Below are 16,909 nucleotides of genomic sequence, written 5' to 3' on the forward strand. Positions count from 1 at the left end.
GAGCAGCTTTGATCTGCCATTAGGAAAAAGCAGAGACCTGAGCGAGGATCGGCTGTTTGTTGAGCTGCCAGATGTGAAAGCACGACGTATTTTTCAGCTCTTTTCCTATGACAAAGAATCCGTGGTTTGGTGTGAGAGCTACAGGGCAGTAATTCTGCCAAGCTGGAGGGTAATTTTCGGAAGATCCACAACAGAAAGCAGCAGGTTACTGAAGCACAAAGATAATTCAGTTTTGCTTCGTGCTCTGAGGTTCCCCTCTGGCCCAGCTGACCTCATCAGTGCAAACAGAAACCAGGACAGAATCAGGCAGTGGGCTCCCACATGTGCTGCATGCAATGCTCTGCATCCACCCCAGCACAGGAGCAGCACTTAACCCAGAACAGCTGATTTCCCAGCTGCCATTAAAAGAGCTGAGCCTAAGCAGGGTGCAGTCTAAAGAGCATTTTCCCTTCAGCTCCCTAGATGTGAGGATGCAGACACTTGCCACCAGGCTGTTTCCTAAGGTAAAGCATTAATTGTGGCTTGTTTTCTGGGTAAACCTGGAGTTTTTCTTTCTCCTATGTATTTTTTAGCCCTATTTCTGGAGGAAGGGCCCAAGTTTCCATGTTGGCCGTGTGTCTGTCAGCTCCCTGGTGCTCAGCAGGGACAGATGTGAGGACAGATGCAGGGACAGGCAGAGTGATGCAGCGTGCCAGGAATGGGTGCAGTGCTGGCACAAAGAGTTCAGTTCCATCCACACCACCACGATCACACCCTGTTTGCTCATTGCAAGACATGCCAGCATCGATTGTGATGTGTCCTGCTCTATTATTATCTCTGGAAGAGATGCTGCTCCCTGCTCCTTAAATACCACGTTTGCATGAGATGGGTAAAAATACAACTGGCTAAAAAAGAAGTGGTGGCTACAGTTAAATTTAGAGACCAGATCCTGGGGGTTTGTTCCCTATGATCTCGTGAGTTTGGGTGAAAAATAAGTAGGAGAAAGCATGTGAACGGGTGCTTTATATGAAAGGTTGGGCTTCCTGAGTGCGACCAAAGCCCTCCTGGGAAGGGGGAAACAGCAAAGAGGGGTGGGAGGCAGTCATAGGGAGGGAGAGGAATGAGCTCCAGCATGGAGAGAATGTGAAGTGTTGGGCAGAAGGCTTTTGTGGTACTGAAGGCAAACTAGAATCACTCTCAGTGCTCAGCAACTTTCTGTCCAGCGTCTTCTCCCCAGCTTTGACCTGATTTCTTTTTAATAACTTCTCAATCAAATGATGTGAACTGATCTGACTCGCAGCTCCAGGCTAATAAATAAACCAGCCCTCTCCGTGGCCGTGAGGACACACAAAGGAGCTGCAGGTTCCTGGCAGCTTGCTTCCACCTGTGAGCTGAGCTGCTGAGTCCCAGCAAAGCTCACCCAGTGCACATTGAATGCATCCCCTCCCCTTTAGCCTCTCACAGGTGAGCAATGCTGCTGCAAATTCTCTGCTCTGCTTACCTCCCAGCCAGTGCTCCACCACGTGTGGTTTCCAAGTTACCGTGATTTTTCACGTGAGTGCCCTGAGCAGGACAGACCTCAGAAGTTTCAGGTGCTTGGAGAATTCTACAGAGCTTTTTGCTGTGTCTGGGTCCCACATCCAGCTCAGCTGCTGGAGCTGAGCCCACTGGGTGCAGCTGCCTCTCTGCTTTCCTTTTTAGCTCCTTTTTTTGCACAGTGCAAAAGCAGCAGGTGGGCAGCAATGCTTCAGCATAGAATTCATATAAATCATCATTGCAGTGGAGCCTTGGTTTGTTTTCTTCCCTTTCTTAATTTCTACTCATGTATTTTTTTCCCCCTTTCAGGCTATAGTGAGGTCACTGCTTGGCAGCCCTTGCAGCCAACCTGGGCTGCTGTTCTCAATATCTGCCAGCTGTTCTGCCATTGCACTGTTGCACAACACAGCGAAGTCTTGGAGCTTTTTGAGGCTTAACTCAAGGTCTGAATTCAACCAGGAAGCACTGCTTAACAGGAATTGATTTTCAGCCCATCTCTTCGCTACTGCTTCCAGCTGGGGGGATGGCAGCCTTCCTGCAGAACGGCTGCATTTGTACCCCTTCCAGAGTCAATGCAAGGAGAGCTTTGTTCCCAGCACCTTTTCTGGGCATGTAATCAACTTGCTGAATTTAGGTCTCTCACTGGGTTTTCCTTATGTCACTACACTGAAAGCTATTTTGCTTTTGATCCCCAAAGAGAGAAGAGCATTAATGCTCTGTAGCTTTATTTATGGCACCTATTGCTATTTCATTTATTCCTTGTAACTTCTGGCTGCAGATTTTTCCATCCTGGGGCATCATGGCAGCAAAGTGATTTTCTCCAGAGGCACAAGCTCAATAGTTCAGGCAGGCCCTGTGTGTTTCTACCTTCCCAGCAAACAAAACTTAGCAATTTATGCTTGTATTAAATAAGTTTTCTCAAATAGCCCAGAGCAAAACTCAACACCCTAAAGAAATCAAACACGTGAAAACCCTAAAGAAGAAGCTGTTTTTCTTCTTCAGAGAGAAGCCAACACGCTTGTTTTTTTTAAAGAGATGCAGAACCAAGAGAGCTCTGAAGCGCTGAAATTACATCTTGTACAGCACAGGCTGTCACGCTCAGAGGCCCCCCAGCATCGCTGCTCGACACAGCTGAGCGCAGAGAGCAAATCTGCCATCCACGAGCCCCGCGCTGGGACTTAGTGTTCTCGTTCTGACTAATTATTACTGTGTTAATTTGACAAAGAGATGTTCCTCTTTGCAGGAACTTTCCAGCGCTGCGCTACTCTTTTTTTTTTTTTTTCTTTTTTTCCAGCTGCTCTTTAATTCTGAAAGTCTTCTATTCTCTCCATATCCTCATACCCTTCCATATTCTTCACACAGTGTATCTGTGCTGATGGTGACCACCTTGGGATGCTGGGATGCTCCCTTATTGTGCCTGAGTTACGGTCTCAGGCTACAGAAACGTGCTGAGCTGCTGCCCTGGCAGGAGAGTTGGGTGGAGAAGAACCTGATGAGGTTCAACAAAGGTGTGTGTAGAGTCCTGCACCTGGAGAGGAATAACCACATACATCAGTACAGGATGAGGATACTGATACTGAGTATGCATAGAGGATGTCCTGATGAAGAGGAGCTTTGTGGAGAAGGAGCTGGGTGTCATGGCTGACCCGTGGCTGACCATGAGGCAGCACTGTGCCCTCATGGCCAAGAAAGTCAGTGTTTTTTTTGGCTGATCAGAGATTGACCATGAGCTAGCAGTGTGCCCTCATGGCCAGGAAGACCAATGGTGCCCTGGTTGACCAACAGTTGACCAATGGTTGATCACAAGCCAATAGTGTGTGCCCTTGTGGCTAGGAAGGCCAATGGAACCCTGGGGTGCATTACAAAGAGCACACCCAGCAGGGCAAGGGAGATTCTCCTCCCCTCTGCTGTGCCCTGGGGATTCCACATCTGGAGTGCTGGGCCCGGTGCTGGGCTCCTCAGCTCAAGGCAGATATGGAACTGCTGGAGAGGTGGCAAGTCTCCTCCTCTGGTGATATTCAACACCTCCCCTGAACACGGCTTCTTTAGCAGGAGGTTGGTTGCACTGGATGATCTCCAGAGGTCCCTTCCAGCCCTTGCAGTTCTGTAGTTCTGTGACATGCCTGCCTCCAGCCCATCCACCTGAGACCTGAAACATCCCCACTGCAGGGCAGATCACGGCCATCAGTGCGATGCTGAATTTCAGGAGCAGCCACCCGAAAGCTCAACATCCCTCTTTGTGCTTTGCCTTTCAAGCAGGCTGATCAGAGACTCTGTTGAAATGGAAATCAAAAAGCTGCCAGGCTTGGAACATTAATTAAGATACACAACAGGGAGAAACGCAGAGGGGAGCGTCTGATTGTGAGTTATCTGCTTGGAGAGGAAAGTGTTTGTGGATTCCATGTGCATATATCATTTTGGTGTGAATGAAAGAAATTGAATCCAACTACAAGGGAAGTTTGTATACCTCCGTGGATTTAATTTTCAAACTTGCATTGTGCAAAGATTAACCTTGCTGAAGGGCATAAGCAGAACAAGCAGAACATGTGAAAGTTAATCCCTGATATCAGTTTCTTCAAGAGGAAGCACCAAGCTGAGCTAAATACTTATTGTGTACAAATACCTTCTTCCTCCTCCCACTGCTTTCTTCCTAGCTCTGCACTGTGGCTGTTTCTGATGAAGGCTCTGCCCAGCACGCCTGCAGGCCTGGATGCACAGCACTCCTGCACAACGTAGCTGTTGAGCAGCCTGCTATTGCTAAGGAATATTAATGATATTTTTGAGTAGGAACCTGTGTCCTTGAGCATGCATGGGTACAGACATCTCTGCCCCTTGCTCCCGCAGCTTTGGTTGCTACGAAGCCCTGCGTTCACATCCATGGAGTAAAGAGAAGGCACAAATTAGCCCAAAGCCTCACTGCTCTGGGGAAGAAAGCATCAGGACTGAAGAATGCCTTTGGAAAAGCTATTTGGTTCCAGATAGCCTCTCTCATCTCTGTCTTTATGGGCTCTGTATTCCGAGCTAATTGCTTTCCTATCTATTCTGCTGTGGGGTTTATTACACCAAGCTCCTCTCTGTGCACCAGGAGGGACTGCACCAGGCAACCGTGTTCCATTGCTGCCAATGGGGCTCCAATATTGACCCTGGCACAGATCAGGAAAGGGACCAGCAGATCTTCTAGCCTGCCACGTTTTAGCTCTCCAGGGATTAATTAGTGCTCTTCTAGGGCCCAGAGAACTCCAGGAATGGTGTGTGTATTTTTAGTAGGACTGAGGGGGATGCATAACTCACTTCTCCATGTTTCTCTCCCTTATCTCTTTCCTCTCATTTCATGTCTGGCAAAACACAGCCATTTCTATTGTGGAGTGTTTTCCAATCTAATTAGCTAAATGTTTTCACTGGGGTTTGAGACCCTTGGTTGGAAGCCAGCTGTTTGCTATTAGGCACTGCTAATAAGGTCAACCACGCTCTGGGCTCAAAATATTTGTGTGAAATGCTGCAGATAAAAGCAAGCAGGAACCCACACACAGCACCGCCACAGTATCTCCCTTTGCAGCCAGCTCTTGTGTGGCCATGGGGCATCCCTGACTCCTCATGGCTGTGCATCAAGGATCACACAATTTTCCTTTATCCTCCTCCGTTTGGGCTGAGGAATAATTCACTTGCTACCTCGTTTTTTATTTCATTTTTTAACTCGCTCCCCTCTGAAGATTGATAGCGCTTTACTGTAAAGGGGAGAAAATCAACTCGTGCTGATCTATGGCCAGACGTTATTTCTTCTCGTGGAGTCTCATCTGCAATTTGTTCAGCAGCTTTGAAATTAAAATTCTTTTGCAATCTCCCCAGATAGCTGAAAATACGCCGTTATTGCCCTCTCTCAGATGCCTGCTCCCTCCGATCAGGGCATGGTATTATCAGCACCATGCATTCTGCTTTGCATTCAGAAGTTTTGGGCTGTAAATAATGTCCCCGTGTGGCTCAGGGAGAATTATTTGGGGCCGTTTCTTTTTCATTTTTTTTTTTTCCTCTTTTCCTTCTTTCTCCCTTTTTCTTCCTATCTTTCTTTCTTCACATCTTGGAACGGGCGATAAATTAATCACTGCTTCCCCCATAGCAACCACCAACATGCAATATGGAGCTGATTACTTCACACCTGTGATTTAGGCTCAGAGGTGACCCTGCAAATGGTGTTTAAAAAAAAAAGAACAGCTTATTGTGTGCTGCCTGGGAGGCACAGAGCACAGTGCAGTCCTAGAAAGCAGCACAGGGTCGTAGAATCATAGAATGACTTTGTTTCAACCCTCCTGCTATATGTGCAGGGTCGCCAACCTCCAGACCAGGCTGCCCAGAGCCACATCCAGCCTGGCCTTGAATGCCTCAGGGATGGGATGACCGTGCTCTATTCCCTCTCTATCCCAGAGAGGAATTCTCAAAGCCCCGGTGCATCTCCATTGCTGTCCAGAGCGAATTAAAACTGGAGACCAAAAAACAACACCATCCAAAAGGTCTGTCCCATGGAGACTTTTCCTACTCTTCTGGGGTGGGTCCAACTCCCTTTTCTTGCCTGCATCTCTATTTATTTCCCAAAAGCCAAAGGTTTTGTGTTGTTTTGTTTCTAATGGAACTAATTGGATCGGTGAGCAGAGAAAGCTTTCAGGAGGAGCTGCTGATGAGCAGATAGCACACAGAGCTGGTGTGTAATCCCATCCTTACCCACTGCCTTGTTAAGATCCTTATTGCAGACATACACCCAGCTGGGCTTAGTATCAAGGTTTGTGCTTCTCTCCTCCTCCCTCCCCTTCCTGCCTTTTCTTTTTTCCCTCATCATATAATTTGCTGCCGTGTGCTGGAGGAAAGCCTCCTTCAACAGGTACACGTGTTGCATTGAGCGACATCCTCAATTTAAATGGAAATTCCATCAATAACCAACGTGCCATCTCTCCTCGTCTGGGAAAGGGCTTAGAAATATCATTCAGAGGTAAAATAAAAAAAAAATAAAAATAAAAATAAAAAGCCACAGTTTGAACCCGTTGGTACCGGAGCAGGGAGCAGGTGCTGTCCTCTCAGAAAGGCCAATTGCAGATAATGATCTGCCCATTTGTTTGCAGCCAAGGGAGTGTAAATTATCTGCCTGAAATATGAGCTCAGTAATCAAGGCTGAAAATGAAATGAAGGTGGGAGGAAATGGGAATCTCATTAAGTGGTGACCACTGCCACGTCTTCCAGCGGCATTAAAAGGTGTTGGCTGAATGCAGGGGCCAAGGTGGGGACAAAGAGGCAGAAACAGGAGCTGTGAGAGCAAGACTGAACGGGAGGAAGGTAGGAGCAGCAGCGTTTTCTTCCGACCACAGCAAGTTTGGGAGACGTTTTTGCCTTGGAAGAGGGAGTGCAAGGGATACGAAGAGGTTGAGGTGTGTAAAGGGGCTCAGCGTGTGCTCAGGTCCCATCTTCACCCCTTCCTTTTCTGCAGCCTTTTCATCCTGTTCCTTTTGCCTCTGTTTCTCACTATTTGTCCATTTGACTTCTCTGGTGGGTCAGAGATCCTCCTGCGTCATGTAATGCTATGGAAGCCCTGAAAGCCATCCCCCAAGCATAACTTGTAATGCAAAATGAATCAGAAGGAATATTTACCCATTTTTTTGTGTGTAGAATAGTGGAAAAAAAAATAAAGGCAAAATATTCTATTGTCCTCTCATCATTCAAAATTCCAGAAATGTTCACAAACAGCTCTTTTCTGCATGGAAAACTTTCCAAAATGAGAAACTTTCCCAGGTCCTCACGTTGTTAAAAAGCCATTTGCTCCTAGGAGGGATACTTGGAAGCATATTTTTCAGCCAGCTGTAAAAATAAATCATTGACTATTGCTTCCTTTGACTGATGAGATTTATGGGTGCTGTATGGATGATTTATAGAGAAGATCACTTAAAAATGCTCTCTTGGCTGTTCTCGATAAAAAGCATTGATGCTCTCTGTGCTGCTGCTGCAGGGCCATTGCTCTATTGCAGCAAGCAAGGTAAGGACCTCAAATACAGAATCAGCCTCACTGCTTGCAGTCTGTGTTTGACCACAGGGAAGAAGGGGGATGAGTGGGGAGATGTGCAGTGTGGGAATGTGCATCCCTCACTTCTCAGAGGCAGGATTCCAGCACCGTAGAGCTGGGAGTTGAGTCCCTTCCTGGGCTGACAGTGATCCATTAGGAGGATGGAGGAGGTCCAGCAGCGCAGAGGTTGTGTGGGATGTCACAGGGGATAAACGTCTCCTTCAGTTTGTATCTGGGTTGATGTGTTGATGTCTTTGCTGCTTTTCATGGTCCCCATCCTCTCCAGAGATGGGAATAAGTCCCTGGTCCCTGTCCAGATCTGGGACTTAGCTGCTTTTCTAAATTTGTTGAGATTCATTTATGGCTGTAACAGAGCCTCTGCCTGTATGTTTAAATCCCGAGGAAGTGCAGCCTTGCAAGTGTCTGATCACTTGTGATGAATAATTTGGGTTGACAGGCAGTCAAGTGAAGATGAGTGGCTTCTCTGCCATCCACATCTCTAAGAATACTTGGTGAGAAGTTTCCGTTTGCTGCAGCTGGTGACTGCACAGCTTGGGTTTTCTCTTCCTAGCTGATCAACCCCAGAACAGGCTCAGGCAGAGCCTTTCCCCTCGTATTGTAAATTACAGCAGGATAAATGCATTACAGGGCCAAGCAGGCTGGGGCTGCTCCTGTGCTCCCTAGGCTCAGTGTCACACTCTGAAGACATCTCCAAGTCCATAGCAATGATAGCACAGAAGAGAAATAATATGAGTTCATCTGTGCCTGTCCCAGCTGTGCTTCAGGCCAGGCTGGAGGAGCCACCTGTGTGAAATAAAAGGCTTTAAGGAGTGAAGGGATCAATTTCACCTGAAGCTGTTTTTTTTTCTCAGAAGCTGAGGATTTACTTTAGTGGCCGTCCTCAGCAATGGATTCAACATGAAATACAGCATGAGGGAAGAGCATCTTCATTCACTGAATAGAGATTTGAGGGAAATCAGTGCTTCCTGAGGAGTGTGGGTCCAATGGAAGACCTCAGCACCCTCAGTCTGTGCGTGGCATCTACTGACGTGTCCTTCTTATGGAAAAATAAAGCCTACTGAAAAATAAATAAGTACCAGGCCTAAAATAAAACAAATTGGAAAAAGCAAGTGCTCCGGTGAAGGGAAGATGCTGGAGGGTTCATCTGCTGGTAGGGTTTTGGAGCAGAACCCATTCCCTGTGCTGGATGCAATGGCCATAAGGGCTGGAAGATTTGCTTTGCCCTAGGGCACCCCAACCTAAAGATGTGGTGGGATTTGGATGGAAACAAGGAATGAGGGAAGTTTAACTTATTCAATAGTTAATTATTCAGTAGTTTGTTAACATGCTATCAATTATGACAGGTGTGCCAACAGCCACAGCGCAGCGAGCCCTGGGAGCAAGGTTAGAGCTTGTAGGAGCATCCCCAGTGCCAACGCATGACCTTGCTAAGGGCTGCAGTTAATGCAGATTCAACAAATAAATAAACATTTGTAATAGGTCTGGTACCTGACCTCATCCCAGTGGTGATCACTAACAGAATTATTGACCTAACTGTTTGCTGCTGGAGAATTTTGGAAATGCCAGGTGGGTGTTCATAAATCATGCAGTACCGCTCATTTTTCTTCCTGGACTCAGCCCGATGCTGGGGCTGTGTAAATCATGGTGTACAGAGCCTTGATGGGGTGCCATAAATCTCAGAGCTCTCACCTTCTTTTTTTCCTTTTTTTTCCTTTTATCTTTAATAATTAAAGCTCAAACAGAGAGCAAGAAAGGCTGAGCCCCTCCACGAGCTCTGAGTTTTTGGGAGGTTTTGGGGGTATTTGCTGTATTTTGGATTCCTTCTCCAGCCTGAGCCACAGGGCTGCCTAACCCCGAGAACCCAAACAGCAGCAAAATCTGAGCTGAAGGGCTGTTGGGAGTATTGCTGTCAGGAAATTCACGCTGAGCACTACGTAAAACCAAAACGACCCTTCCTTGTATTTCAGTTTCTGTCTTTCATTCCAAATTAGGATGAATGAGATGATCAGAAGGAGATACGAAGAGGATATTTAAGGGACGGTCCAAATGGTTTTAGAAATGAGTCTGGGGGGAACGCAGCTGTAAAAATTAAGCCAATTAGATTGACCATGGGTTGTTTTTCCTCTTCACAAGGAAGCACGCAGAGGTAGATAATTAAGGCCAGTGCAGATGTAAGGATTAGTATTCCCGGCTGCTAAGCCCACAGTTTTAATTAGTCACTGGGTCTTTCTGCAGGGCCATGTTAATAGACAAGGGCGTGGTGACCTTTTCCTTTGTTTTTTTACCAGGTTCATTACAGCCCTGCTTATTGCCAGGAAGCATTACAGCTTTGTGCTTGCAGCAGCTTTAAAGGCAGATGAAAGCCATCGTACCAGGGTACCCCAGAGGCACACCAAGTGCATCATCCCAGGTGAGAACTCCTTGGTTTCTGTCTTGCTTTCCCAAGCTTCGTGCTGCTGTGCTCCATGCCTTGTGGGGATGTAGCAAATCCAGCAAAGCTCTTGGTGTCTGATAAAAATCAGTGTAAGCCAGAAGGACATTACTGCTCTTGACATAAGAAGAAGCTCAGCCAACTTTCTCATAAAACAACAGAATCACAAAATCAAATGATTTTGTAGTAGATTGGATGAGACCTTCCAGACCATCTGGTTCCAACCTCCTGCCACAGGCAGGGACACCTCCTGCTGCAGCAGGCTGCCCAAAGCCCATCCAGTGTGGGATGTGTGTAGAGTGCCTGAACTGCATAGCAAACCATTGATTTCTTGGGTTTATTGATGCACAACGATTATTTGTGGGTCTTTGAAATGGAAGTATCTGTCTCAACCCTATTGTAATTGTGTCGATATATGTACCTGACTGTGGTAAATCAGACCAACCTTGTGAAACCTCTGCTGTTACACCATGTAAATGAGACCAGAACCATGCCAAAACCTGGCAGTAAATGAACTGCAGCAGCAAAAGCAAGTTTAATGGCTGTGTACTGCAATTTAATGGATATGTGCAGCCCTTGTTTTATTACCAGGTTTTAGGAGAATAGCATCCATTTAATTGACTTTGATAGAAGGAGGTCTCCTCAGTACTGCAGACTAGGGCAAAACCAATCATAAATATAATTAAGGTATTTTCTTCCAATATGTATTTTGTCTTGCAGTAACACCTGCCCCGCATACCTTGCTGGCTGCAGGAGCTCTGTTCCCTTCCCTGTTATGGGGAAACCCAACACATTCAGGTCTCTGCAGCCAAGCAGCCCGCAGGTGCTACAGCCAGAATGTTGTAGGCTTCACACGTTTGTCTCAATCAAGCACAATCAGTGACAGCATCAGTTGCCCTCAGCAATCACACCCAGAGCTTTCTGAGCTTCTCTTGGGGCTGGGATGATTATACTGGAGCAGGATGAGCCACAAGGGCTGTTGCTGAGGTTTGGGACCCAGTGTACACTTCACTATTCTCTCCAAGCAGAGAAATGGTTTTGCCGTGGCTGGCAAGCACTGCATTTCAGTTCAGAGTGGGGCCATGCTTCTAGGATCCTTCATTAACAAAAACAAGCTGAAAATAAATGCCAAAACGTAGGACAATTATCACGCAATTAATTTCAGTCCTGTCACCATAACATTCTGTTTGACCTTATTCATTGTTACTTGATCTTCAGCTCGTTAATATTTCAGGTGACCTTTGGGGCTGGGAAGAAGCTGCAGTTTTCCACTAGCATCCATGAGTCAACACGAGCATCAAGTCACAGCAGCACGCCAAACCTCATTTATCATTCCATTTAAGGTGTCAGCAGAGCCATTATTCAAATGGATGGCCACACATGCAATCAATCTTTAATGAAACAATAATTGCACCTTCCACTCTGCAAGACCTCTGCCTTTCTTAAAGGTATCTTGTGTATTAATTATTGAAAATGTCTGTGTTTTACCAGCAGTAAGTTATGTTTCACCAATTGCCATCTTTCAAGAGAGTTTTAGCTGGGTAATTTATGACTCTCAATTTCGCTAAGGAAAAAACAAACAGTAGATACTGTTCTTTCTCTTGCTTTAGCATTTCTCATGATTCTAGTGGGGTTTTGTATCTGGCTAGAAACATGGAAAGATGGTCCCAATGGGATCCTTGGCAGTAAAGAGAGAGAGCATGTAGATGCCACCCACAGGTGGTACTTTTGAATGTCACTGTGCAAAACACTCCTGTTCTGTAACAGTGGTCTTTGTGGCAAAGTCAACCAAAAGAGCCGTAATATGTTCCCAAACTGGGATACCTCAGGGCTGCCTGTGTCTCTTTCCCCTTGAAAAATATTCAAACTTGCTTTATTTGCCAAAATTTGGGGGGATTAAATTCTGATACATGTGGTAGGAAACAGGGCTTGTACCAGTTAAGATCCCCTGATTGCTTTTGCCACATAAAAAGCTGCTGCTTTTACAGACTGATTTGGGGTTGGGATGGTGGGACTGGAGTTGGGACTGGAGTTGGGATTGGCTCACTCTGTGTATGAGTTGGCCTTGAATCCAAGGGGAGGTGAGCCAAAAGGTTGAGTGCTGGCAGGATCTGGAACCTGATAAATCTCATTGTCATTTAAATTTTTATTAAAATGAAAATTCTTATGCGTTTATTGACTCTGAGGCTCTTCTCTTCCCAAAGGAGACTCAAGAGAAAAATGCAACTGGCTGTGAGCTGCCTGGTTGGGAGGTAAATTGCTCAGCCACAGAGCAGTGCTTTGGGAAGTGAAAGAAGTGATGGTGGGATAAGCGCCACTGTTGGTGGTGTAACCTCTGTGGGTTTCAGAACTGGCAGCAGTGCTCTGTTCTTAATACAACTACGGGGAAGTTAAAATTAAGCAAGTTCCTATTATTAGGTTTTTTATTATTATTAATATCTCAGTATTTTATTATTCTTTATATGTTTTTCCCTCACCGTGATCACAACTCTTCAGCTGGATATTTTGTCTTCTGTTTATTCCTGGAATCACTGGCAGCTTAGTTGGAAAAGGATATTGCAATGGCCTGGTACCCTGATCTGTTTGCACTGATGTCCCCACGGAGGGGACACAGAGAGCTGGCTGGGAGAAGAAAATGAACAGTTCTATTTATGCAGCACGTAAATGATCACGGAGAAAGGTAAGTATGTTAACAAAGAGCCTCTGCTTGCAGCAGCTAAGTTTTCCTCTGGTTCCTATCGACTCTCTGTGCTGCACCAGGGCAGCTCGTGCATTGTACAGCACAACTCTTATGCGTCGAGCAACCCGTTGTGCAGGTAAAGCTTCAAGCACAGTGCTGTTTACTTTTATCCTCTCTTTCCAGAACGATTTCCATTTGCCTACATTCTTTCCTGCTCTCATCTGCCCCAGGTCAGAGTCTCCCTGTGCTGAGCGAGGGCACAGACCTGGCTCATGTTGGAGGGGTGATGCATTGCTGACATCCCATGGCTGACACCCAGGTGGGCTCACAGCCCTGGCCATAAGGAGCTGTCCTGGAGCAAAGCCCTGGAGCACTGCAGCGGGTAGGGAAAAAAAAGCCATTAAACCCTTCTGCCAGCACAGGATTAGCTAGTGCAAGGTTAAATCTCACTTCTTAAGAGGCTGGATTGCAGGGTGATAAATGGCACGGCTTCCTGTATTGTTTGGTAATTAACTGTTTGAATCCTTTTGTATTAAGGGGAGGGAAAGGGGGAAAGATAAGAGAAGAGGGATGCCCTGTTCCTTCTGTACACGCTGAGCTCCATTCATTGTGAAAGGATTTATAGTTTTCATCATAATTTAATTCTAAAACATATCACTTAATTAAAGGGATTTATTAAAAATCCCCTGGCAATGCTTTTTTACGATTAGCCCAGGAATCAGCCCTTGAATGTCACGGAAACAATTCATCAATTGATTTGTTTAACTGCACAGGTCTCACCCCTCCCCGCTCTGGATGGAAGAAAGGTATCTATAGACCAAAGCTCAAAAATCTCAAGGATGGATCAGATGCTGATTCCATCCCTTTTTTTTTTCTTCCATTCCCTTCCTCGTACCTTTGGGACTGGTTTATGAACCTTTGTTAATGAGCTGATTAACAGTGATGATGGAGGGCTCAGCTGTATGTCTGTCCTATGGCTGTGGGCAGGGATGGGCAGTGCTCACTGCAAGGTGCCATGTGGGCTCTGCAAGGCCTGCATCCAACCCAAGGAGATCCATCAGTTGTAAGGGGGAAGAGATTCCTAACTGCACCGCTGAAGCCAAAAGCTTGGGACTGTTTCTAGGCTTCTTGAATTGCCTCAAGGCTCCAACTATTATAGGGGAATGAGAACACAAATGGGTTGTGGACCAGCATCTGCCTTCTTCATCCTTTTTGGAGAGGAAGAGACCCATTCAGGGGGCTCTGAGGCAGGAGCACATCACTCCATGGTAGTCAGCTCACTGTCGCCAGCCCTGGCCGCTGCCATTTGTCTCTCTCAGAGTTATTCTCTTCCCATTTGAACTTTGGATAAAATGTCTCGAACCGCTCTTCTCACAACCCATAAATCCTCCCTTAACCCAAGCGGAGAGCTTGGGAGTCTTATTAAAAAACTCATGAGTGAGTTCAGACCTTCCCCAGTGACTCTGTGCCTGCAGCCTTTTAAGTCTTCCACGGTGAAATCAGGAGTTTCAGTGCCGACTTTGGCATTGCTCCCCAAGCTAAAGCCTCGTGCTGAATACAAAGCAGCACTTCAGGGCTCCATCTCCAGATCCTCACATCAGGCTTAAATGCAGTATGTCTTTGGATGTAGCTGTCTATTAGCCCTGTTTATTAGATCTGGAAGGACTGGTAGAGAGAGAAAAGGGAAAAAAGCCCGCAGAGGGAATGCTCTTTCTGTTCAGCACGAGATGTGAAGGGGACTGAAGGTGAAATATTACTTCAGGAGATGCATTTATGATCTGCCCGCGCTGATGTTTTAATTGGCCCCTGCATGTTAATAGGAGGTGATTCCAGCATTGGTCCTTTTCTTTTTTGCCTCCACCTTCTCAGCTGCAAGGAGCAGCTCTTCTCCAAGTCAACCAGCCTATAGGCTCAGTGTTTTAGGTGGCATTTATGAAAGTTCTGAAATTGTTTGGAAAAACATTTCTCACCATTCTCATAGGTTTTGTCCCCCTTAACCTGCGTGACCCCCTCCTGTTTGTACTCTCCCAACATTTCACTCCAGCTCGTGATGCTCTGACAGCAGTACCTATGACCAATGTATTCAGAGCCATGCGACCCTGTTTCCAGTTGGACCCAGCCAGCAGGCAGGACTTGTCTTCTGACACCAGAAGGCAGACACACGAATCCCATCTCATCAGTGCTTTGTCCCACATCCTACGCTTCCACACTGCAGGAATGGCCAAATTTCCTTTGCCCTTGTCTCTGTGGGTCCCATACCCTGGCTGGGCTGGCCAGGATGCTCGTGGGACTCCATCTTCTGAGTCCTGGAGAAACTGCTGACCACATCGTTCCTCTTGGCCCCTTGGAGGTGTTTTTTCCCAGAGCTTTCAACTCTCCCTTCTGTTCTGTTGAGGAGTGAAGGTTGCTGGTGTAGCAGTTCATTTGCATTACAAAATGTGAGCTGTTGTCCTTAGGCTTATGAAGAGCTGTCAGAGGACTGAATTAAAGCGCAATGCCCCAAGTCCCTCTTGGTTTGTATTTAATTAAGGCTTTTCATTCATCATTTATTTCTGCATCCCATCTTCTTTGGTAGTTTATCAAAAAAGAGAAAAAAGGTTTCCTCCTGACAAAGATGCTGATAAGTGTTTTCTGAAGGCAACAGGCTTCTCTGCTCTCCGCACTTCTTATTTCTTTAACACATGCATATTTTTTTAATGACACAGGCACTTTTAATTTACTTTTTACAAAGAGAGTCCGGCCAAATTTACAAGAAACACATGCATATATAGTGTGTGTGTGTGTATATATATGTGTGTATTTTATTGTAAGTCTTACAGCTCTGGTTAAGTGCTGCTCCCAACATTGGTGCCCAGCACCCCTGAGGGACAGAGAGCTGCGTATGGCACTTCAGGTATAAAACTCACAGCCATGAAGAAGAGGCAGTGAGAAGTCTGTCTGATTCTTTCCAGGTGCTGCTCTGTGCAGGAGCTCCCATCTTCCCTCAGCACGTGTCCCTGCGTGAGATCTGGAGTCTTTCAAGTCTGGATATGGGAGTGATGCTGTGCACAAGCCTTGGCTTGGTTTCTGCAAAAGCTCATTCTGAAAAGAAGGGGTTTTTATATATCCTCCCATCTTTCCTTCTGCTACACAAACGTACTCTCTCAGTGCAGATAATTAAACATGCTCACACATCCCCAAAGCAGAGCAGCTCAGGTGTGACCAAACGTGCCCGTTCCTGCATTTCACCCTTTGAAAGCTTCACAAATCAAAGAGACTCACTTTCAGACAGTGATGAATTGCTTACGCTCCCATGTGTTTGCTTGGAGTCCTCCTTTAAGAAAATGTGAATGTTTTTGCTGGCTGTGAAAGTGTGGGGGAGATGCTCCAGTCCTCTCGAGGTGTGAGGAGCAAGCTGGCATCCATCTCCATCCCCATAACGCTGCACTGGGGGGTTCATAGCCACACTCCAGGCTGTGTGGGTATGGAGCTTTGTCACAACACTTCATCCCAGCTTGGCTGGATCCCCTTTCCTTTTTAAACCCCAACTGCTTTGCTTCTGATCTGACCTGCTTCATCTCCCTGGCTCTGTCTTTCCCTGTGATGGCTGCTGCATGTGATTTGCTTTTACATGGGCCTAAATCTGGATTGATGATCTGCCCCATCCTCTGAAGAGCTGTATCACAGCGATGACATTTCAGAGCCAGTGTATCACTACACACAGACTTGCCGAAGCACTTCCTCAGCTCCCCTCCCTCCTAACAATGCATTACTTAAGAAAATTAAAGTTGAAGCAGGTATGTGACCATCCTTCTGATTCAGGGGGCCGTGCACCAGAGACGTTGCTGGAATAAGGAAGGCTAGCATTGCCTTTGCTCAGATCCTTCTGGCAGCACTTATCAATTATTTGGGTCCGCATTATGAAGCAAAGGCTCTGTGCCATGACACCAGTTGTTGCTGACAGCTGGAATCTCAGGTCCCCTTGATCATGTGGGCTTTGCTGCTGGGGACAAATAGGAGTTTTCTCCTCTCCTTTGCTGTGTGAGCAGGAGAAAGGTTTCCTTACCCAGGCTCACCCAGGGCTGCTCCTCCTGCACAGCCATCGCACCACAGAGTAACAGGAGGGAGTGGGAGATGGGAGAAGAGCTCTACCATGGCTCTGCAGCAGGAGATGCTCTGCTCCTCCTGCTCTGCATTTAGCTGCCTGCTGAGCTGGCTCCCAGTGAGAAACAGTCGGGGAGGG

The 16,909-nt window shown here is 46.5% G+C and overlaps 1 long non-coding RNA gene across 1 annotated transcript; it reads left to right on the forward strand.

Annotated features, from left to right (window-relative positions):
- The first annotated feature begins 448 nt into the window (after nucleotides 1-448).
- LOC125702568 (uncharacterized) lies at nucleotides 449-16,665 on the forward strand. The gene is made up of 6 exons (XR_007380637.1): nucleotides 449-503; nucleotides 9,865-9,986; nucleotides 11,242-11,455; nucleotides 12,504-12,687; nucleotides 12,871-13,069; nucleotides 15,639-16,665. It is a non-coding gene; the product is annotated as an uncharacterized LOC125702568 (long non-coding RNA).
- The last annotated feature ends 244 nt before the right edge of the window (nucleotides 16,666-16,909 follow it).

This window comes from Lagopus muta, chromosome 19, assembly GCF_023343835.1.
Source record: "Lagopus muta isolate bLagMut1 chromosome 19, bLagMut1 primary, whole genome shotgun sequence".
In the NCBI taxonomy this organism is placed as follows: Eukaryota; Metazoa; Chordata; class Aves; order Galliformes; family Phasianidae; genus Lagopus; species Lagopus muta.